A 25,384-nucleotide genomic window follows, 5' to 3' on the forward strand; every position below is an offset into this window, starting at 1 on the left:
GGCTCAAAAGTAGTGGGTGCTGTAGCAACATCCAGCTGAAAACTGGAGCAATCATAGATTAACATTCATATTTGCAAGCACACCCCGGATCATCAAAGCCGTCTGAAAGGCTAATTTTATTGAAGAATAATCACATCACAAAAAGAAAGGTGCAATGTTTCGGAGTCGGCAGGACCCCTTTGTCAGGCATGGGACAAAGGTGTCTTTCGCGGCTCCCAAATGTTGCACCTTTCTTTTTGTGATGTGATCATTCTTTAATAAAAATAGTATTTCGGGCGACTTTGGTGATCCATGGTGTCCTGGCAAATATGAACGTTGGTGGATGAAAAGACACAAGGAAATGGGTAGAATAGTGTGAATAGTGGGCCAATTGTCCAGAGATTTAAAATGGCAGATCCAGTATACACCTTACATGATAAATGACTGAAAACTGGTGTCTGACACCCCAGGTGAGAAGGACCAGAGAATAGTTTAAAGAAAGAAAAAGCTTGAGAACAACTTTTGACACTAATAGGTTAAAGTGTATATGATATTCTAGTGGCTGGATTTAGAGTTATTGTAAGTGTTTCTGTAGACAAGTGGCAGGGTGACACAACTTGTGTTTGTTTATGTCACAGATATATACTGCAACGGTATGGCAGGCAGTCAGCACTTCCACAGGAAGTTCTGTAACACTAAACAGTCTACACTCGGCGTCTTGGTCCGGGCTGGCATATACTCCACATGCGCTGGGTGAGTAATATCTTGTGGTTGAGGGTTTAAGCTATCCTTTGCAAACCTGCAGATGCATGCCACGATAGATGTGGTGACTGATGATCTGCTTTTTTATTTATTTTTTGGACTTAGCACAGTGTCAGAATGTTTGTGTAGAGCTGGTGGGAAATGCCGCAATCATGCAAAATTAAAATGAAATCTCATTTGACTGGTGGTTAGTCTCAGCCTTAATTTCCCCTGTCAATATTTTATTTCTAACTGGTTCTCTCTTATTACTCTATTCTGCCCATTTCATTTAGAGGGACCGTCCATCCAAAACATACATTTCGGTGTCTGGTAGATACTGGAGAATTATATCACAGCAGTTTCCTCTGCACATTTTCTGTGCCCGTTGTGAGCCGATTCTCACTCTACCTCTAACATTTTTATTATGGAGGAACTGTAACTCACAAAAGTTGGACTAGAACACCCAAAATGTCCAATTAGATAGAACTATGGCAGGGAGATCCTTGGCATATAAGAAGACGGGGCTGACTCAGCCCACCAGGCTCCACCTATAAGTAAAATATCAATTTTGGATGGACTGGGATTTTAAAGAGTCGAGAGAAATGTCATAGTTAGCAGTTGTCAACTATTTGGAGATACTCCTGAAAGATTGCATCTCGAAAAAAAATTTCTCGTTTTGAAAAGTGTGGTTGGTTGCAGCACAAGAGAGATCATTTTATTGGTCACATATAGGTAGGGAAGCCTGAAACGTTGCTGATAGGATTTATGTGCAAATAATAAACTGAGCTCTTTTGTGCTTCAACCTTCTTGTTTTGTTTTTTGTTTATTTTGGTGGTCACTGGAGAACCACCCGGTTGCATGTATGACTTTTGCTATTGGATTGGTGCTACATATATACTGTACCTGTTGGGAATGTGATGTGTGGGAATCTCTCGTAGTTCATCAATGAGTGTATTCCACCAGCAGAATCCATTCTGCTCCATACTTTAAAGTCCCAAGAAAAGGTGTTGCTCAAAATGCCAAATGCCAAAATTTATTTTCCCACGCGTTCTAGTACCGTATATAGGAACGTACATCAGCAAGACAGTTTCCATGTCCTTTATCATGTTTTTTTTATTTATTTTTTTGCTTTAACTTCATGAAAAGTTTTTTTCTGCAATTACACCATTACTATATATTTTTTTACTTTTTTTTAGGAATATTTATTATATTTACTCAATATCTGTTTAATAAAAGTAAACAAGTTCATAAAACAAGTCAGTTTCATGAAAACCTCCACCATGCATAAGGATCATAGAATTATGAACTCAGCTCTTCATGAATTTAAAAAAGGACATCCAAAATGTTGCAGGCACCTGACTAACAGACTCGTATAATTCAGATTATTTTTATTTCTTACTTTTATTTTTTCTTGTTTTGGTCTGTTACTAATAATAACCATAAAAAAATTATAAATGGGGTTCATTTTGCATCTTAGGTTGGATAATGGATATATATATATATATATATATATATATATATAAATGTATATTAATATATACAGTATCTCACAAACGTAAGTACTCCCCTCACATTTTTGTAAATATTTTATTATTATTTATTATTTATTTTATTTATCTTTTCATGTGACAACACTGAAGAAATGACACTTTGCTACAATGTAAAGTAGTGAGTGTACAGCTTGTTTAACCACTTAAGCCCCGGACCAATTTGCAGCCAAAGGACCAGGCCCCTTTTTGCGATTCGGCACTGCGCCGTTTTAACTGACAATTGCGCGGTCGTGCGATGTGCCTCCCAAACAAAATTGGCGTCCTTTTTTTCCCACAAATAGAGCTTTCTTTTGGTGGTATTTGATCACCTCTGCGGTTTTTATTTTTTTCACTATAAACAAAAATAGAGCGGCAATTTTGAAAAAAATGCAATATTTTTTACTGTTTGCTATAATAAATATCCCCAAAAAATATATAAAAAAACATTTATTTTCCTCAGTTTAGGCCGATACGTATTCTACTACATATTTTTGGTAAAAAAAATTGCAATTAGCGATTATTGATTGGTTTACGCAAAAGTTATAGCATTTACAAAATAGGGGATAGTTTTATAGCATTTTTGTTAATATTTTTCTTTTTACTAGTAATGGCGGCGATCATCGATTTTTATTGTGACTGCGACATTATGGCGGACACATCGGACATTTTTGACACATTTTTGGGACCATTGTCAGATATACAGAAATCAATGCTATTTAAATGCATTGATCGCTGTTTAAATGACACTGGCAGTGAAGGAGTTAACCACTAGGGGGCAGTGTAGGTGTTATGTATGACGTTATGTGTTTTTTTTATTGTAGGGGGGCGTGGCCTGGCATGTGACATCACTGATCGTCCTTCCCTATAAAAGGGAAGAGACGATCGGTGACAGCCACACAGGGAAGCACGGGGAGAGGTTTGTTTACACAGGCCTCTCCTCGTTCTTCAGCTCTGTAATTCTTTAAGTGCCCAGCTGTGAGTCGGGAGCGCGCCGCCGGCGGCACGCTCCCAACCCGGTCCTGAGCTCCGTGACCGTGGCCGCGGGACCAGCGGACCCGATCGCCGCTGGTGTCCCGCGATCGGGTCCGCTGGTCCCGCGGCCACGGTCACGGAGTTCAGGACCGGGTTGGGAGCATGCCGTCGGCGGCGCGCTCCCGACCCACAGCTGGGCACTTAAAGAATCATGTACATCTACGTGATTGTGCCCAGCCGTGCCATTCTGCCTGCGTACATTGGCATGAGGCGGTCCTTAAGTGGATAACAGTCTCAATTTGCTGTCCCCTCAAAATAACACAACACACAGCCATTAGTGTCTAAACCGCTGGCAACAAAAGTGAGTAGCAAAGTGTCATGTCTTCAGTGTTGTCACAGGAAAAGATATAATAAAATATTTACAAAAATGTGAGGGGTGTACTCACTTTTGTGAGATACTGTGTGTGTGTATATATATATATATATATATATATATATATATATATATGCATACATACATTTTTTGGTCACTATGGGTTTTTGTGGCTCGTGTGTGCTTTTCTTGTAATGTAATGAAATGTAATCGATCTCAACCTCCATGACCAGACTTATACACACACATGACATTTATTTCTTAACCGCTTACTTGGCACTTATACCTTCCTTCCTGCCCAGGCAAATTTCCAGCTTTCAGTGCTCTCACACTTTGAATGACAATTGCGTGGACATGCTGCACTGTAACCAAATTAAAATGTTTTGTGTCTTTTCTTTCCCCCACGCAAATAGAGCTTTATTTAAAAAAAAAAAAAAGTTTTCATATTTTGTTATAAAATTTTGCAGTTAATTTTTCTTCTTTGCTGATGGGCACTGATGAGGAGGCTCGGATAGGCTACACTGATGTGCACTGATGATGCGGCACTAGTGAGTACTGATCAGGAGGCACTGATGAAGCTGCACTAATGGGTGGCACTGATGGGCACTGACAGGTGGCACTGATGATGAGGCCCTAATTGGCAGCACTGATGGATAGTTATAGATGGCACTGATTAGCAGCACTGGTGGGCACTTAGGGTACCGATGTCCCTCTGACAGAAGCTGATTACCAGGTTTTATTTTTTTCTTCACTCTGACAGCTAATATAGTTTTATATTTATTTATTACAGACATTTATATACAGTAGCACTGACAATTTATACACCATGCATTCTCATCAGTCCCTTCCCACAAGCTTATACTCTAACCTCCCTATCTCACATACTAGTGCCAATCGACCAGTGTGTCTTTGGAACGTGGGAGGAAACCGATGCACCAACAAGGAGAGCATGCAAACTGCCTGAGGTTTAAACTGATGACCCCAGTGCTACAAAGCAGAAATGCTAACCACTGAGACACTGTGCCGCCTGTATGGTAAAGAGCTCACATCTATTTTAACCCCTTACTGCCCAGCCCTGGTATGCCTTTCAAAGAGAAGTATGGGGCTTGTTTGTTTTTTAAAATACATGCTTACCTAGGTGGATGCAGCATCGGTCCGTGGGATATAAAAACAATAACTGAGCGATTGAACACCGTTCTCAGAGCTCCCTGAGCAGAGAGATGGTCACTGTCAGTCACAGCTCTCTGCTCTGCCCCGCTCCCCCAGTGCTCACTGGAGTGCTGGGCTGTGGAGGGGTCGGGAGTGTTCGGCTCAGGCTCTCAGCGATTCGCTGAGAGGCTGAGTCAAGTGACGGTTCAGACACGTGGGCGGATCCAGACCATATCATTGTGATCCTTCCTGAGTCTGGACGGGCTCTCTGACTTCAGCCAACAGTGGACTTGAGCCTGCTGTCTGCTGAAAATGGGTCACAGGAGTGCCGGCCAAACAGCACTTCTGTGATCCACAGGAGAAGTACAGACAAACTAGCTTTGGCTGCATTACTTATTTAACTGAGCTATTATGCCTGGGGATGGGGGGAACAGGAAGGTCTCCTGCTCACGACGTGACCACTGTGATTGACTGTTGCAGTGGCATAGCTCCCCACTGTCCCTGATTTTCGAGGGATTGTCCCTGATTTGGAGCAATGTCCCTCTTTCCCCCTCATTTGTCCCTCATTTTGGTCTGATCTATATAGTTGTGTATAAAATTTACTTTTTTTTTTTTCAAAAAGTGTTTTCCAGTGCTAAACCTTTCATCCAATTTCTAAATTGCTCCTTTTTTACATTTTAAAAGCCAATATAAAGGAATAGTAGTGGTAAAAACATGTCTTTTTGGATTTAATTAACCTTTTTTTTTTTGGTTAATTCTCCTTTAAGGGAGTGTGACAGGGGGCGTGTCCTATGCCTACATATGTATGTTAGTAGCTGTCCCTCATTCCCATCTCAAAATGTTGGGAGGTATGCAGTGGTCACATAATTGTGAGCATGTCCTGCTGGCTCCAGATCAACACTAGAGCCTGGGAGCTGTCTTTGACAGCTCGGTTTCTGTGCTGGGAGCATGCAGTGAGTCTGTCAGCACAGAAATCTTTGCCACCCATGCAAATGTGCGGCTTGTGGGCATTAAAGTCCACCCTCGTTGCAGCCGTTAATATGCATTACATGGGCGGCAAGGGGTTAAAGCTAAGCCCTGGCAGATTTAAATGAACACCATTTAATGACAGTATGTATTAACTCATCATTAAAGTGGTTGTAAACTTCAGACATGAAATATGAACAAAGCATATCCCTCTATAGTGTGTATGTGTCTCAATTAGGAGCGTTAGGTGTCATTTCTGTCTGCTGCTATCAGCATGAGTCACTTCTGACAAGTTTTCCTGACACCAAGATAAAAATGGTGACATGGGAGGGACCTCCAGCTAATTGACAGCCTCAGTTCTGTTCCTGTGTGCTGTGTGGAGGTGGTGTGTCTCTTCCCTCCATTTAGGGTTTAGAGCCCTCCTCCCTGAGCTCTGCAGAGTGTAACTACAGCTCTCCGCCAGCTAGTTTTCAGAGCTGAGAGATCCTGAGTTATCTGTCCCCTCTAAACAGATATAAAGAAGACAGGACTGCAGATGAACACATTGAACAGGTACAAATTATGTTGTAGAATTTCATCTCTGTGAATCACCCGAGGCCAGTAATTTCACTGGGTATATGGAAGGGTTTACAAATACTTTAAATGTATCTATCAAATTAACAGTTGTGGGTATCTGAATCTGCCTTGAAATCAGCCTCATGTAATCACCTATATCAGGGGTCTCCAAACTTCCCAAACAAAGCGCTGGTTTACTCTCTTCAGACTTTAGCGGGGCCGGACTGTGGCCATCGTGAGTATAAAATGACCCAGCATCAGTGAGACTAAACAATTCCCCATCATTGGTGTCAGTGGGAGGAATTGTGCCCCAATTGTTGGTGTCATTGGGAGGAATTGTACCCCATCAATGGTGTCATTGGACCCAATTGTTGGTGTCATTGAGAGGAATTGTACCCCATCATTGGTGTCATTGGGCCCTATCATTGGTGTCATTGAGAGGAATTGTTGCCACATCATTGGTGTCATTGGGAGGAATTGTGCTCCATCGTTGGTGTAATTAGAAGGAATTGTGCCTCATCGTTGGTGTCATTGGGAGGAATTGTGCCCACTCATTGGTGTCATTGGGAGGAGTTGTGCCCCATCGTTGGTGTCATTGGGAGGAATTCTGCCCACTCATTGGTGTCATTTGGAGGAGTTGTACCCCATCGTTGGTGTCATTGGGAGGAATTGTGGCCACCCATTGGTGTCATTAGGAGGTATTATGCCCTTCACTGGTGTCATTGGGAGGAATTGTGGCCACCCGTTGGTGTCATTGGGAGGTATTGTGCCCTTCATTGGTGTCATTGGGAGGAATTCTGCCCTTCATTGGTGTCAATGAATAAAATAGCACCCCAAGGGCTGGAAAAAAAACAGGCAAAGGCCCGCATCTGGCTTCCAGGGCTACAGTTTGTAGATCACTGACCTATACAAAATAGGACTCGGAATGGGGGATGTGGGGGGGGTTAAGGGTTGGTACTTTAAACCAAACGAGTGTCCTACATGCACATTAATATTTTAGTTACATGTGAAGCCTGGTGTGCAGACAGGAAACATGCTAGCTGTAGGAGAGTGAAGTCTGCTGCTGCTCCTTCATTGTCCTGTCACAGACCTCTGGCATGGAGGTGAGCAAGCTGTATTGCTTAACTGCAGTGGAGAAAAGCAAAGGCTTTCACCTGTCTGTGCTGCATAAATCTCAGGAATGCCAGGGTGAAAAAAAAATCCTTTGGCATTTTATATTTGGCGTAATTTCCTTCTCTTTGCCCTTATACACACGGTCGGAGATTTCGACAACCAAATCCGTCTGATTTTGTCAGTCGGATCTTGTCCGAAACTGTTGCATACACACGGTCGGACAAAGTTGTCGAAAAATCCGATCTTTCAGAATGTGATGACGTAATTTCGTTACGACAGGACTACGTTCACGCTAGTAGCCAATAGCTTTGGTGTAGGAATTTGATCTGAGCATGCGTGGCACTTTGTCCGATCAAAATTCTCTACACATGATCGGAGTATGTCCGATCAGACCAGTTTGTCGGAAAATATTTCCAACAAGTTGGAAAATTGGGTCCGACGGATATTCCGACGGAAACAGTCCGATGCATACCACACACAGTCGGATTATCCGACAAAACGGTCCGATAGGACACATTCCGTCGGAATGTCCGACCGTGGGTGCAAGGGCTTAGAGTAACACAGACATTTTGAAAAACTTCCTGTAGGTGACAGTATAAACCAACAGTATCAGAACTGCTACTGTATGTCCATTAATGAATAAGAAAGAAAATGGGATTTTTAAACTTCGCATCAAAAACTGTTTCTGGAGTCCATTAAGGGACACAGGAATTCTGATACTGTTGAATTATACTGCCACCTTCAGGAGGTTTGGACACTAGCAAAAAACAAGAGTATCAGAATTACGATTTTAACCCGATTTTATTTCTCGTTTGGTTAGGGACACAGGAATTATCATACTCTTGGGTTATACTGCCGCCTACAGGAGGCGTGGGCACTAGGAAAAACAAGGGTATCAGAATTATTGTGTCCCTTGGATAGATGTCATATGACGTCATTTACTTTGAGTGAAGATATCCGAATAGTCCAGATACTGTATGTTTTTTTCAGTCGGCGACTCCCTCACATGTAAAAAACATCATAGCAGCTGTTTAGCCACTTGATGGCTTTTACAGTTGGCAGAAGGGGACATCCCCCCCCCCTCCACCCCCCACACTGCCCTCCAGTGCCTCTCCGGTCTCTCCCGTGCGATTGGGGTGCCAGAGAATGAATATTCCACGGCAGTGGATTACCATAGACCGGATGGTCCCCCATCAGATTTTTGACCCTCAGAGGCCTGAAGCGATGTCATGATGTCACTTGCAGCTTTGGCAGATGTAAACACTGTCATTTTGCTGGAAAGCCTGAGATCGTTTTTTTTTTATTAATTTATTTAATCTCAGGCTTTCCAGCATAGAGGAAAGATGTGGGGACTTATAGACCCCAGATCTCTCCATAAAAAGGCCCTGTTGTGCCCTATTCCTATTACAAGGGATGTTTAAGGCTCAGTTCACACCACCAGGTTCTAAATTGCGTGTGGAATTGCCACAATTCCGCCCACGACTCGAAATAGCGACAAACAGAATCTTGGAACGCCTGTCGACCAAAAGAAGCTCTTGTACTTCTTTTGGGTGAGAGAAGTTCTGCGATTCTGTTTACACCATTTTACCGTGACTGTCGCCCGCCGAATCTAGGTAAAATAGCGCCGTAATTGGGGTGCCATTGGAAATCATAGGGAGCGCATGGGCGTTCCTGTGATTTGCCTGCTATTTCGAATTGCGGGCGGAATCGTGGCAATTTTGCCCGCAATTCAGAATGCGGAAATGTGAACAGAGCCTAAATTGTAGAGCTTGTAAAGTTGTAATCGGAATAAAAGTGATCAAAAACTAAAAATTTTAAGGGAAAGTGTAAAAATAAAAAAATTTAATAAACAATAAAACAATATAAAATCTTAATCTGTGTTTCAGAATGATTTAAAGTGGTTGTAAAGGCTGAAGGATTTTAACCCAAATGTATTCTCACCTGAGCCCTGTCCCAATCCAGTGATGTGCACAGGAGTTTTGGTTGTCCCAGGTCTCTCTCTCCTCATTGGCTGAGACAGACTGCTTTCAATCAGAGCCAGTAAGCCAATGAGGAGAGAGCAGGGGCGGGCCATGATTTAAATCACTAGTAAAAAGTCTTGATTTTAATCAACACAATTTAAATCATATTTTTCTTTCCAATCTTTATTTATTCATTTTCTTAGTGAACAAACAGACAAAACAAGACAAAAAAAAACATCATACACATTGAAACAATATAACGAAGCAGCTTCAAAATACACTCACATTACATATATGTTATAGTAGCTATCAATTCAAAATAAATAAAAAATAAAAAATTGGCTCAGATGAGATCTAAACCATACCATTTAACAAATGAACTATTCAGCAATAAACTCAAATCTCCCCATAAGCATCAGATACCGTATATGGCTTATCCAGCCACTATGCACAGACTTTATCAAACTTAGTAGGACAGCCCCTATTCATGTAGTTATCTCTATACAGTGGAAGCTGTGGTGTCGCTACGGGGTGGCTTTTTGGGGCTATAGCCCCGAATCTGGGGCCCATAGCCCAAAGTCTCTGCAGGGGTCCCCAAGAGGAGAGGAGGCTTTCTGGGGACCCTGATGTAAGTGGGGGGGGGCTCTCTGGGGACCCTGATGCAAGGGCAAGGCTCTCTGATGACCCTGATTTTTAGGGGGAGGCTCTCTGGGGACCCTGATTTAAGGGGGGCTCTCTGGGAACCCTAATGTAAGGGGGGCTCTCTGGGAACCCTGATGTAAGTGGGGGCTCTCTGGGGATATATACACACACAAACACATATATTACTGTCATTACCCTTGAGAATGTCACGTGACCTGTGACGCAACGCGTCGGGAGGAGGAGCCAGTGACGCCAAGCCTGCAGTGTAACAAAGCACGGGGAGGCTGTGAGGAGGAGTACAAGCTGATAGTTGCCATCAATCCATGTTCCAAACAAAGAGAGGTTTTGTGAGTGGAACGACGTGTGTGAAATAGTTCATTTATCCTTGCAGTATCACGCTATGTGTTGTTTCCTTTTTTTCCTTTATATTAAACAGTGGAAATGAGAGGAAGTGGAAACAAGTGACTAAGGTTTATATTCAGCACAGCACAGCGTTTGAATGATGCAGGGGCAAGATATCTATGAACTTATGATAGAAGTTTACTTTACGTGATCTGTGTACAGCTACCGAGGCGAATGCAAATTGTTATACTTAAAGGTGCAGTAGGTCTTTTACACGGAAGTGTTGGGATTGTTTAAAATAACAATTATTTATCATCTATTCATTTATCCATTCCTTGGGACTGTATAAATTTAATACTTGTTATTTATTTATCCATCCATCCGGTGCGCAGCAGCCTATTGTAGCTACTGGCTGAAAAATTATTATAATTTCTTCTTGATATTCTGCTAATTTTTTGTTTGTTTTTATGAAACACACTTGGGGAAAAAATCCATACGGATGCATGTATGCGTTCTTTGGCTATTAGCGCACTAATATTATTCTTTTATTTTCTGTATTTTATAGGTGGGGGTTCACTATCATTGGTGCAGCTTTTATGCTTTATTTTTAGTATTTGTATTTAATACGTTTATGCACTATACCAGCGCTTGAGCACTTTGCACTTTATTAATATATTACTGTATATGCATGTGTATGCCCGCCCAAGCGTATGACTTTCTTTACTATGCTGCTATGGGCTCTAGCCCCAGATCTTTTGTAGACCTAGCAACGCCCCTGAGTGGAACATTATTATTTACCAATTGTTTCCAATTTACGAGCGTAGGAGAAGAAGGTTTCTTCAAATACAAAGCAATAGCTTTTTTTGCATAAAATAATGCATTATTAGCAAACACTCGCTCTGACACTGTGGGAAAAATAGCCTCCAGCAGACCCAAGAAACATACTGACATTGAAACCAGTAAGGGAGCAGAGGTAATAGAATTTAACAGGTCTACCACTTCTCAAAAAATTGCTATATGTGGACAGGTCCAAAAAATTTGTGAAAAATCCCCCTGAACGGCTCCACATCGCCAACATTTAGAAGAGCACTCAGGATTTATCTTCCGAAGTCCAGATGGTGTAAGATAAGCTCTATGTACCAATTTAAATTGGATCATACGGTCTCTCAAAGACACAAAAGATCGCAAGGAAAAATCCCACACACTCCTCCAATCTTCCATGTCCAGATCTGGTATGTCTCGCACCCACGCCCTAAGACTCTCCAATGGCAAAAGGGAAATTAGATTAAAATGGGAATACAACCTCGAGGTGGACTTCTCCGTACATTCAGATCTAAGCACTGATTCTAGAGTGGGTTGTGTAACTATTAAACTATCTTGTGGAAACTGGGCATGAAATGCATGGGAAAGCTGTAGATATATAAATAAGTGAGAGCCAGGCAAACTAAAAGTTGAAGCAAGTGTAGAGAAAGGGGACATTTTTTGATCAGTAACCACCTGAGAAAGTAATTTGACATTATACTTAGTCTATGCGATAGGCTCTGGTAATTTATAAAAAAGAGGAAGGGTAGGATTTATCCATAAAGGAACATTTGGAGAAATCGCTTCTTTGGGATAATGTTCACATCTGAGACCAGCCTCCCAAGCTCGAATAGTATTAAGCATTGAAGCAGTCAATGGTAGGGTGCACTAAGGACCTTCATACAAGTCTCTTAAGAGCATCTATAGAGCAAACCACCGCTGCTTCCAGCCGGGTGGAGGAATTGGTTAAATCCTGACTCAAAAACCATACGGTCGTAACCAGCTGAGTGGCTAAAAAATATTTATATAAATGCGGAAATGCTAAACCACCCTGATCACAAGGACGCATCAGGGTGGTTAATTTATTTCTGGGGTTCTTTGATCCCCATATGAAGGATGAAAAAATTTGATTTAATCTTGTAAAAAATGAGCCTGGGAGCAACTGGGGAGAGTTTCTAAAAAGATACATAAGTTTTGGTATATTTTTCAATAATGGTAAAGGCTTCCACACCTTCAGCTTTAACCCAATATCTCCTTAGATTGGAGTCAAATTCAGGGAAATAAATTCAGAGACTTGGTGACAGATTATCACTTCCAAATACTTAAAGTTCTCCACCCACTGCAATGGAATATTATTTGGAGCCATACTATGGGCCTCAGTATCTATTGGGAACAACAAGAACAAGGACCCAATTTACCTTCAGCCCAGTGACAGTTGAGAAAGAACCTAATATCTATAAAGTTCCTCAGAGAGAGTGTCCAGCATCATTCAGAAATATTAAAAGATCGTCTGCATACAGTGCTACCCTCTCCTCCAACTAACTAATCCGCAACCCCCTAATATTGTGCAAAATACGAAGAGCTTCTGCCACAAGCTCCTTAGCGAAGAAAGCTGGAAACAAATGGCAGCCCTGACAAGAGGCCTAAATAACGAAAATGAAGCTGCCAATCCTCCCCTCATTTTCACTGCAGCTGTGGGATGTCTATACAGGACCTGCAACCATTTTTTAAATACTATTGGAAAGCCCGTTCTGTGCAGCACTTAACATAGAAAGGGCCATTCAAGAGTGTCAAAAGCCTTCTCTATATCTAGAGAGGCAACCACCCAGAACCTATATTAAGGTGTGTAGCATGGATATTAGTATATAATCTTCACAGATTCACATCATTCTGGTCTGGATCAATAATACTAAACATCATGGGTTGTAATGTCGGGAAATAATTTTTTTCAAAATCTTGAAACCTACATTCAAGAGAGCAATAGGCCTAAATGAGGCACAAGAGGATGGTTCTTTTGGGGGTTTATAAATTAAGACTATATGAACATGGCTCATTGAGTCCGGCAAAGCTGCCTCTTTTAGACAGAGAAAAGTGTGGTCAACAAAGGAGCAAGTAAATCTCCATTAAATTGGAAGGCAGTCTAGCCCCGGTGACTTCCCTGTGGAAAAGGAACCAGTGGTCGAAAGGACTTCTTCTGATGTTATAGGACTTACTAATGCCTCCCTCTCGTAGGGGGGACAGCATACCTATTTTTCACAAGTATGCTTTCCCCACTTCCGGGAGCCTCAGCCATGGGTATTGACGTCACGGCTGGGGCTCCTTCCTCCTCCCTCTTCCTCCCCCTCTCACCGGGCCAGTAGGAGAGAAGAGCCTCGCCTCGTGCATGTGCAGTAGGGTTCCCGGCGTGGAGCCGAAAGGCTACACTGCCGGGTTCCCTTACTCGTAATGGTGGCGGCATGTACCCGACCAGCTGATGGAAATATCAGCTGCGGTGCCGACATCACTGGACTCCAGGACAGGTAAGTGTTCGATTATTAAAAGTCAGCAGCTGCAGTATGTGCAGCTGCTGGTTTTTAATTTCTGCAGCAGTGGGCGGACCTCTGCTTTAAAGAGGGATTCCGCCCAAAAAAAATTATTAAAAGCCAGCAGCTATAAATACTACAGCTGCTGACTTTTAATAAATGGACACTCACCTGTCCCGGGTTCCATCGATGCCGGCAGCCGAGGCCGATCGACCGCTCGGGCCTCGGCTGCTGCCGCCGCCATTCGAGGTGAGGGAATCAGGAAGTAAAGCGAATCGGCTTCACTTCCCGGTTCCCTACTGCGCATGTGCGAGCCGCGCCGCGCAATAGGAAATCTCTGCGCTGTCACTGGGACCCGTGTGTGTCCCAGCAGACAGCGCGGCAGGGCAGGAAATGGCGTAGACTCCCGTGGGAGTCTATGCCCGAAAGTGGGTGAAAATACCTGTCTTTGACAGGTATCTCCACCCCCCTCCCCCCTGAAAGGTGTCAATTGTGACACCGGAGGGGGGGGGGGGTTCCGATCAGCGGAGGTTCCACTTTAGGGTGGAATCCCGCTTTAAGTTCCCAGTACTCTGTTAGGAGGGGCAGAATTTTATTAACCGTATCTTAATGTGAAATCCAGTGGGTTCTCAATCTCCACTGGGCTGCATACTGAAAATGATGAAGACGAAGTGTGAGCATTAACGGAGCATGATCAGATAACCCACTAGGCAAATATTTAACATCTACCATATCTGCTAATATAGCCAAATTAGCAAAAAAGTCTATACTGAAGGCTGTCCTATACGAGGTTGAAAAACAAGAATATGACCTAGTTAATGGGTTTTTCTATCGCCAAGCCTCTACCAGGCCTACCATCTGGGCCCAGGTCGAGAGCTCTCTGGAAAAATATTTAGGAGGAATTATGCTGTGTACACACGACCCGAATTTTTGACAGCAAAGGTCCGACGGAAGGAGTCCGTCGGACAATTCGATCGTGTGTGGGCTCCATCGGACCTTTGCTTGGCCAAAAATCCGGCGGACTTTAGAAACAGAACATGTTTTAAATTTTTCCACCGGAACTCCGCCGCACCGAGAAATCCGTTCGTGTGTATGCTAGTCCGACGGACAAAAACCGACGCTAGGGCAGCTATTGGCTACTGGCTATGAACTTCCTTATTCTAGTCCGGTCATACGTCATCACGCTCGAATCCGTCGGACTTTTTGATTACAAACGTTTTTATTGGTGGTAAAAAAAGCATAATTAGATCAACAGACACAAGTACATGACAGCATCAATGGAGAGCATAATGGATATACACATCATACAAATGTTGCTGGCACAGCAGCGGTCCAAGCTCAACAAGGAACATTTAAAAAAGTGATTAACGTACACAGCCTGGAACGTATGCACCAGACGATGCTTATCAAGTGCAAAGATGTACATAATAATAATAGAGAGTTAGTAAAACAAGGGGAAATAAAAGAAACATAAACAAAAAGTTAACCTTGCAATAATCATTGCTATTGACTTCACCGACAGATAGCTAATACACTACATTACTGTTTACAAGCTGGCGCTAGTCTCCGGTCCGGATCAAAGATATAGGAGAATAAACCAACAAAATGGTATCAATATACAAATGCAATGGGATCGCCCGGACACCGGTGTAACACCTACTAAGGGATATGCGGGGAGGGAACCCCCATAGGACCGGAACACTCCGGCCATTCGAACCATTTGGCAGTATGGATATGCATGGTGTCCATAATGGTGTGATGTACCCGTTCCATTAGACGGATAGCGTCCATCCTACCAAGAACCCCCGACCAGGAGGTAACTTGCGAGCGCCAATGTAGCGCTATCGTCCAGTGGACAGCACAGAACAGTGTATTGATCAACCTTTGGGTGGGGCGGGAAACCCCTGCTATAGGAGCGAACAACAGACAGTGTGCAGGTGACAAATCAACCACGGATCCCACAATCGAGGACACCGTGGTGCGTACCTGATCCCAAACCCCCTGGAGCTGGGGACAGCTCCAGAAAATATGGATCAGAGAGCCTGTATCCAGGCAACCCCTAAAACAGCGATCAGGAACCGTGGGGTAAAACCTGTGAATCCTATCCGGGGTGAGGTACCACCGAGTATGAAGCTTCACAACGGTGTCCCTCACCGCCATAGATCTAGCACACTTATGCATATTCACAAGCATCACACTCCATTCCTCAGGCGTGAACTCTGTGTCTAAATCAGCCTCCCAGAGGCACATCGCCCTAGTTTTCTCTGGCATTTGTGATTCCAGAAGGTGTTTGTACACCGTAGAAATAATACCCCTGTCTCTGGAGTGTCTATAGCATAAAGATTCAAATTGGGTATTAGAGATGTCACCTAAAGAACTATAATGTGTCTGAAAAAAATGTCTAATCTGGAGATATTTGTAGAATTCGGCCCTTGGCACCTCATGTTGTGATTGGAGTTGTGAAAAGGAGGTGAAGGCACCTCGTCTACCAGAAAGGTCCCGCAGAGTGACCAAAGACCTTTGGATCCACCATCTGAAGACAACAGGAGACCCAAACGCCAGGGGGAATCTCCTATCGCCCAAAAACGATGCCAAAGTAGGCCTGTTAGGTCGCAGTCGAAATTTAGTCTTATACAGTGACCAGAGGTATAAGGAGCTACTCACTATGTTATTGAGAGGGGCTAAGTCCCTTGGACGGAGATTCTCCTGCCACAGGACACCCGGGAGGAAATAAGGTCGCAAAGACTGAGTTTCAAATTGCAACCACGGTATACCAACCGTTGGAGCATGCCATTGAGCTGTCTGGGCCAACCTGGCCGCTAAGTAATATAGCCATACATCTGGGAGTCCCAAGCCGCCCTGTAAAAGTGAGCGATGCGTCAGATGTCTCCCTAGCCTGGGCCTCTTTCCCAGCCATAGAAAAATGTTAATATCGCGTTGTAGCGAGGTGAGGGCTTGGCGTGACACATAGATAGGGAGAGCCCTGAAGTAGTATAAAAGTTTCGGCACAATAGACATTTTAACCGCTACCACCCTCCCAATCAAAGGGATACGAAAAGTTGACCACAAACGTAGCCACCTCCGAACCATTGTAAAGGCCGGAGGATAGTTGGCGCTATAGATTTCTGGTAAGGAAGGAGCTAGCTGGACCCCTAGGTATAAAATGGTGTTTTTAGAGAGAGAGAGACCAAAATATGAGCGCAAATTAGAAACTTCTGCAGGGGTAAAGTTGATAGGAAGGGCAGCACACTTAGCTATATTCACCCCCAAGCCCGAAAGCTTGTGAAAGGTGCCCAAGAGCTCCAGAAGATTGGGAAGAGCTATCAAAGGATTGGGTAAAAACAATAGGACATCGTCCGCGTAAAGGCTAAGCTTGTACTCCCCTTCCTCTTTCAAGTAACCACCTATGTTTGGATTAGTAACAATGGCCCTGGCAAGGGGCTCCAGAGCCAAGGCAAATATAAGTGGGGACAGGGGACAGCCCTGGCGGGTGCCCCGACTTATAGGGAAAAATTCGGAGGAACTACCGGGGAGTTTGATCCTAGTATGGGGTCTATGATACAGTGCTTTAAAACCATTAATAAATTCGCCCCCAAATCCAAACCTGGCCAAGACCCGGTCTAGATAGGGCCAGAGGACACTGTCGAACGCTTTTTGGATATCCAACCCGAAAATCAAAACTTTACGGGAGAAAAGGTTCGCATCTTGAATGATATTCGTTGCCAAACGAATGTTATCAGTGATCTGCCTATTGGGGATAAAACCAGTCTGCTCCGGTGACACAAGGGCACCTACAATAGGGGCCAATCTATTTGCCAATATCTTTCCTAGTATTTTAATGTCATTATTTAACACCGAAATGGGCCTAAAATTCTGGGGTAGGGAGTGGTCTTTATGGGGTTTGGGGATCAGGGTCATATTAGCATGCAGCATCTCGTCAGGGAGAGTCTGTCCTTGCAGCGTCTGATTAATGAGTCTGGACAATTTAGGGGCCAGGATCTGTGAAAATTTCTTGTAATACGTGGAGGTGTAGCCATCCGGGCCAGGGGCTGTAGAGGATTTGAGTGTCTTAATAGTGTCCAACACCTCCTGTTCGGTGCAGGGGGCGTTAAGTGTGGCCCGCTGTGCATCGGAAAGGGATGGAAGGGGGAGCGAGTTCAGCCACTCATCTACATTATCCGGCATCGGATGCGAGGGGGAAGATAAAAGATCTCGGTAGAAGGATGAGAAAATTTTGAGCACCTCATTAGGGTGTGAAACCAGAGTGCCTTTGTCATTTTTCAATTTATAAACATGAGTAGGTTGTAAAGATTGGTGTAGTTTACGCAAAAACATCTTGGAAGCCGTGTTACTATGTAGCAGAAATCTAGCTTTTGACCACCGAAGTGATTTCTCGGTACGTTCCGAGAGGATATTGTCTAGTTCGGTACGCTTTTGATTAATCAACAGAAGGACATCAGGGGAATGTGCCTGTACGTGGGACTGGTAGAGGGCACGCAGCTCACGTGTGAGGGCCTGAATCTTAGCATTACATTGTTTCTTCCTAGTGACTGCTATTTCAATCAAACGACCACGGAGAACCGCTTTATGAGCGGTCCAAAGAACCTGGGGTGAGATGTCCGGGGTGTCATTGATCGCGAAGTAGTCTGCTAGGTGGCTCTCAATCTGAGTATGGGTAGTGGGGTCTGAGAGTAAGGAATCATTCAATCGCCAGGAGGCAAGAGAGGGGGAGAGGCCCACGTGGGAGGTATGAAAGGCTACAATCTGATGGTCAGACCATGGGCACGGGTGGATAGTAGTGTGTGTGGAATTGGCCAAAAGAACCGGGGAAGCAAAAATATAATCAAGCCTAGCGTAGCTATCGTGAGGGTGAGAGTAGTGTGTATATTCACGAGCTCCAATATTAAGGGCCCTCCAGGTGTCAATAAGCTGCAAACCATCCAATGCTTTAGAGAGAAATTTAGGGAAAACCCTAGCACTGTGTGACGTTCGGCTTCTATCCTCCGCATGATTAGCCACTAAGTTGAAGTCTCCACCTACTATCAGGTGGGGGGAGATGTATCTGTCGAGAGTACGTAGGAAAAGGTGATAGAAGGCACTCTGTGCATTATTAGGGGCGTACAGATTAGCAATCGTTACCTCCTTACCCTGCAATGTACCCTGAACAATTAGAAACCTGCTATCCTGATCTTTAAACACATGTGAGGGTTCAAATGAAACAGAATTACGAATATAAATTGCCACTCCTCTGGTCCTGGAATCAAATGTAGTAGTGTAATGTAATTTATATGACTTATCAAAAAATGTGGGGCAGGCCCCCGAGGAGAAGTGCGTCTCCTGTAGTAAGATGATATCCGCCCCAATACGTTTATAGTATCGGAAGGCTTTCCTCCGTTTGTGAGGGGAGTTAAAACCTCTCACATTATGTGAGATAACACGGAGACCCATATCAGCCAGTGTTCAACCGCAAAGGTGCGGGTGGTCCGCGGGGAGAATTGGGGTTAAAATGGTTGAGTCCAAAACCAGAGGGGCCCGCATGAGCCAATATCAGGCCCAATCTAGTACCTATGGGGCCATCAGGAGGTCCGACATGAATCGGAGATCCATCAGCCCCGAGTTTATAGGCAAAAAAAATACATTCCGTCGTGAAGTCAGCAAAGCAAATAAACATAAACATAAAAATAAAACTTAACACTCTATGGGGTCTGGTTGGAAAGTCCAGCCGGACCAAGAAAATTGTGTAAATACTAGGCCTTACGGCCCAACTGCCACCTGCTACACACATGTCCCACAGTGGGTGAAAATCGTTAGTCAACTGGGAGACTATAACAAGATGAGTGTGTCCAAAAAGCCTGATACTCAGGTCTCTGGGACTAAGGATACGTGAGGAATGGTGTGCAGGTATGGAAGGGGGGAAGCGCAGCTACGAATGTCAGAGAGGGTGAGGCCACAGGGAGGTAACGAAAAAACAAAGTCAATTTCCTCAGCCTCCCGGGACATGGAGAAAACAGATGATGTAGTAGCCGAGCACCTGTTGAGCAGTAGAAAATGGGGGCATTGGGAGATACAAGGACAGACGAAGGGAGGAATTCCGAAGAGGTCACGGTATGGAGAAACAGACCTCAAACATCCGGAAGAGGCTGGAGTCTGCGAGACCTTCTGTCCCTTTGAGGCGATGGTGTAGCCCAGATAGGGGATGGTCGCGGGGTCGGTGGGTGGCGAGGCGAATGTTGTCGTTCCAGAAGACCCAGCTTCACCAAAATATCTTTGCCTTCGGATATCGTAGAGGCTATGTAGGTAGAACCGTTATGAGGCACAATCAGTTTGAACGGGAAACCCCAGCGGTACCGTATGTGGGCAGACTGCAAGGAGGAGGTAATCTCCTTCATCTTCCTTCGCTTCTCTAGTGTTGCCGGTGAAATATCCGGGTAGATCTGGACAGAAGCTCCGTCCAGATGGATCCGAGGCATGTTTCGTGAGGCACGAAGGATTTCCTCCTTTATAAGGTAATCCTTGAGACACATTACTATATCTCTGGGCGGCTTATCGGGAGGAGGTTTGGGTCTCAGAGCGCGATGTAGACGATCGCATGTAAAGGCTTCGGTAGACTGGTTCGGAAGTAGAAGTTGAAACAGACGAACGATCGTGGCCGGGAGGTCGGTCACCGACTCGGGGATACCTCGCACACGAACGTTATTCCTCCTGTTGCGGTTGTCAAGGTCCTCTAAGTGGTTTTGAAGTTGAATGACCGTGTCACCGAGCAGCTCATGATCCCTTCGTAAGTCCGAATAGGCAAGGTGCAGTTCGTCGTGCTTAACTTCCAGGAGGTCTGTCCTATTGCCCAGGGCCGCCATTTCCTGAGAAATCAAGCTCGTGGATTTATGCAGCTCCGCTTGGAATTTCTTCGCCAGCCTATCGTACATAGAGGACAGGCTGTCCTCCAAATCCGCCTTAGTGAGAGCGTCACCCATGCCGTGGAGCGGGCCCGCTGGACGCGAGGCTGCATCGGCCTTGGGGGAATGGGCGCCATCTTGGGACATGTCTGGTCCGTCCGAGGTCCGTAGAAGGTAGGCCGTAAGAGAGCGTTGAGCGGTCTTCCGCTTGCTTTTCTTAGATGTCGGCATGCACAAGTGGTCCCGCAGGCGATTCCCGTTATTTGTGGACCAAAAGTCGGGCCCAATCGTCCTGGGGAGTGATATAACTTCTCCGTAGCCCCGGGAGCTCAGAGACCTAGCTGCTGCCTCGTTTCCCGCCGCGCATGCGCCCCCCGAATCCGTCGGACTTTGATGTGATTGCGTGTGGCCAAGTCCGTTCATTCGGAAAGTCCATCGGAACTCCGCCGAAAGTCCGTCAGAAAGACAGTCAGACCTAGTCCCTCAAAAAGTCCGGTCATGTATATGCGGCATTAGTCTATCCTAACCAGGGTCAAGTATAGCGTTGAAGTCTCCCATTAACAGTAACTTAGCTGGACCACACAGAGATTTTTTTAAAAAAAGACTATATAATAAATAGAGATGGTCTTGCATTTTGCCCGGCGGTCTTTTTTGCGGTGAATTTTGCGCGTTCGCGATTTGCCAAACCGGCGGACTTCTGGCGCTGTTCGCGCGGCGGACATATGCGTTTACATTGTGAAAGAACTTTGACCTATGATGACACATCCATCATGGGGTACAGGACAGCCAATTGAAACATTTCAGCACATGGACAATTGGACATTCCCCCCTACCTTATAAATAGACCTGATCTGGTGGCCATTTTACATTCTGTCTTTTGTCAGTGTAGGGAGAGGTTGCTGTGTGGAGCAGGGACAGACTGTAGTGACACAAATCACTAGCTATTAGGCCCACAAAAGTCCTTTTAAGGACTGGTATAGGTGTGCAGTATATAGGGTTCTGGTGCACTGCTTCTGACTGCTGTGCTGCTGATTGCTGAGTGCACTGCTGACCGATTCTGCAGCTGTCTTTTGTCAGTGTAGGGACAGGACGCTGTGTGGAGCAGGGACAGTCAGTTTAATCACTAGCTATTATTATTAGGTCCACAAAGGTCCTTTTAAGGACTGGTATAGGTGTGCAGTATATAGGGTTGTACACGTATAATATACTTTCTTTCAAATATAGAAAGCCTATTATACTTGACTGCTGACTGATTCTGCAACTGTCTTTTATCAATAGCTACTAGGTCCACAAAGGTCCTTTTAAGGACTGGTATAGGTGTACAGTATATAGGGTTGTACACGTATAATATACTTTCTTTGAAAGATACAAAGTATATTCTGTATACTCTATATCACGGTGCTGGTGTGGTGTCAGTGCTCTCTATCTCGGTGCTGGTGTCAGCGCTCTCCATCTCGGTGCTGGTGTGGTCTCAGTGCTCTATATCATGGTGCTGGTGTCTGTGCACTCTATCACGGTGCTGGTGTGGTGTCAGTGCTGTCTATCTTGGTGCTGGTGTGGTCTCAGTGCTCTCTATCACAGTGCTGGTGTCAGTGCTCTCTATCTCGGTGCTGGTGTCAGTGCTCAATCTCTATCGCGGTGCTGGTGTCAGTGTTCTATCTCAGTGCTGGTGTCAGTGAGGGAGATAGCAGTGGAGAAGTCAATCAGCAGGCAGTGCCAGCACCATGGCTGAGGATCAGCACTGGACTGGCACCTCTGGACCACCGCAGTGGAGCCCTGCATAGGTGGGGGTAAGGGCCGGGCAGAGGGAGGGGCACAGGTTGGCACACTGGGACACTGGCACAGGACTGCGCTGCCCTGACTGTGGCACTGATCATCTCCTGCACCCCCTTCATAGCCTGCCCTGACCTTGCCTCTCCTCCATGGCCTTCATGCGCTCCTGAATTGTCAAAATTTCACAGATAAAAAAAGAATGCTTGTCGTTGTCGATCCCAGATTCACTTAATTTTGTTATGTCAGTGTCCATGTGGTGGGACTACGTGTGCACAGCTAGTAAGTATTTTGTGGCTGAAAATATGACCTGTAGGTTTTTAAGGTTCGCCTGCCATTAAAGTCAATGGGGTCTATCGCAAACTTTGCGGTTTGCGAAATTTTGTCCGCGTTCGTGGTTTTCGTTCGCGAAACGTCCCGTCGGAAGTTCGTCCATCACTAATAATAAAGTCCCTGAAAAAGGAGGGCAGACATACACACTGGCAACTATATATCTCTTGCTCCACAGGATAAACAAAGCCAAAACTTATTTAACTTGAGAGTCTGAAAATACATCTTCCAGAATGTATGGTAAAGATTTACTAATCAACATCAAGACCCCTCAGAACATAGAATATGTGGCATGATAAGCCTTCTGTACCCAAGGCTTCTTAAGTGCCAAAAGCTTACTGCTCATAAGATGGGTTTCTTGAAGTAGCACTATATGTGGAGAATACATTTTTAAATCTAAATAGCAGTGCTCTTTTAAATTTTGAAGGCAGATGTGCCTCCTTCCTCTTTGCGACCGATGTCCCTTGCACATAAGCCAATCATTGGCTTTTTTCTGTTCTCACGCTGTCAGTGTGAGGAGAAAAAAAAAATGATTACCGAGATTTTGTTTACATCACGTGATCAGCTGTCATTGGCTGACAGCTGATCACGTGGTAAGGGGCAGGGATCGGCCCCTTACTCGGATCTGTGATCACCCGAGTCTCAAGCCTGCAGGGGGCGTGTGGGGAGCGTGCAAAGGGGAGGATGTCATATGACGGCCTCCCGGAAATTCAGGTCCGCGCAGTAGCATCATTTGGCTATAGATGCTAAGTGAAACAATAAAAAATAATAATATATATAGTGCCTGGGGGGTCCCCGTAGTCTGCCTGTAAAGTGGCGCAAACTGACTTTTGTAAATAAAATGACATTTAAATTGACTCGCAGTTGAAAGCCATTGCCGTCAATAATAAAAAAAAAGAAAAAACAATGTCCCCGATGTAGATCCTTCATCGATCCCCATGCCCGCCCCCGGACCCGAAAGAAAAAAGAAAAAATGATCTGCCAGCGAGCAAGGCTGACCGCCGAATGCCTGCTCCCAAGTCTGACAGTTCTTAAATAAGTAAGGGGCAGGGCCACCTGGTGACGTGCATACTGGGTTGGTTATGTCACAAGGGGGTGGGGCCACCAGATGATGTCACCAGGTGACCCTGCCCCTTACCTATTTAACATGGGGACAAGGTGTTTTGGGGTGGGGGGCAGAGCCCCCCTGCTCCAAAGGAACACCCCCATGTTGAGGGCATGTGGCCTGGTATGGTTCAGGAGGGGGGGCACTTGCTCATCCCGCTCTTTTCCTGGCATGCTTGGATAAGGATCTGGTATGGATTATGGGGGACCCCACGCTGTTTTTTTTTTATTTTGGTGTGGGGTTCCCCTTAAAATCCATACTAGACCTAAGGGTCTGGTATGGATTTTGGGGGATCCCATGCCGTTTTTATTTTTTTTAATCGTGGCGTGGGGTTATCCTTAAAATCCATACCAGACCCAAAGGGCCTGGTAAGGATTGGGGGGGGGGGGGGCATTCTGTTTTTCCCCCTTTTTTTTGCACATTTAGCTGTCAGCGGGGAAGCCAACTGACAACTGATGACTGATTCATTGTTAAGGACGTTACGGCCGGCTTCCCAGCCCCGCTCTTTAACAACCTATTGACTGTTTGCGTTCTGCGGGCGAAAATACAGCTGAGCGCACAGAAAATCCGAGCTGAAATTGCTTACTCGCTGCACACTGTGAGAAGCTTACAGGGTGCACTGGAAGCTGAAACAAATAAAATAGAACCAGTCTTTCTGGCTTGAGGATGCCCAGCATCCCTGCAAAGCCTGACTGTCCCTGGCCCACTCTTTTCATCGGATTTCAGTTGTTTCAGTCACGGAGGCTCAGCAGCTCATGTGAGTGTTACCTAGGGCGGTCTGCGGTTTACCGTGTTTCAGCTATGTACAGCCCCTTCCTCCAGCCATGATCTGCTTGCATTGCATAGAGAAGTGCAGAGACCCAGTGATTTCAATAGCATGTTGATGAGGGGTAACTCAAAAGGACAAAATTTAGGTGCCGCTCAGGTAGAAAAGTAAAGTCCAACTAGATGGCTGTGAGGGCAGGCAGGGAAAGGGAACTCATACTAGCTCCAAGCTGCAGATCAATAAGCCGCACATCATGAAGCACACCCATGTGCATGAAGTTAGATGAATGGCAGCCTCAGCCCAGACTCTAGCCAGGCCACACTCCCAACACGTTTTGCCCTGCCCCTCTGAGCTTAATCATGAGGATCAGGTTGATGAGTGGAGAGAAAGAAGCTAGGAAAGACAAAACATAAGCGGATTAATGTCAGCTTTAAAAGGTGGTAAACTGAATTTGAAGCCTTGAAATGCACAGTGCTGATCACAGCTTATCTGCTAAGTAATTTACCTTTCATCCAGGCATTGCTACCGTCATAGGTGTGTGCAGCCTATTGCATTAGGGTGTGCACCCAAAATGTATTAAAACATGGACGGTGTCAGTAGAGCCGAGGTTGGTGTCAGTACGGCCGTGGACAGTGTCAGTAGCTTTTTATTTTTATTATTCATTTAAAAAAAAAAATGTAATACATTTTTAGCAGCCCCTTTCGGGAGGCTATAGTGAAATATCAGCAGGGGGAATCTGCGCCTCACGGGTTGATTAAGGTGTGCCCAAGCACACCCAGCACACCCCCTGCACTTGACTATGGCTACAGTACACCATCACACCCCTCTCAGCCTTCACCTTTTGCTTGAAATCTGGTATCCCCTTTTGCTAACCT

The 25,384-nt window shown here is 45.0% G+C and overlaps 1 protein-coding gene across 1 annotated transcript in view; it reads left to right on the top strand.

The window, feature by feature from the left end:
* The first annotated feature begins 646 nt into the window (after positions 1-646).
* LOC143961335 (lysophosphatidic acid receptor 6-like) overlaps positions 647-25,384 on the top strand; it is an 86,743-nt gene continuing 62,005 nt past the window's right edge. Inside the window, exon 1 of the mRNA XM_077470598.1 lies at positions 647-732. The gene's annotated coding sequence lies outside the window, so the exon portion shown is untranslated. The remainder of the gene's footprint in view (positions 733-25,384) is intronic.

Source organism: Lithobates pipiens, unplaced genomic scaffold, assembly GCF_037356315.1.
Source record: "Lithobates pipiens isolate NorthernLeopardFrog02 unplaced genomic scaffold, aLitPip1_a1.2 Scaffold_8, whole genome shotgun sequence".
Lineage (NCBI taxonomy): Eukaryota > Metazoa > Chordata > Amphibia > Anura > Ranidae > Lithobates > Lithobates pipiens.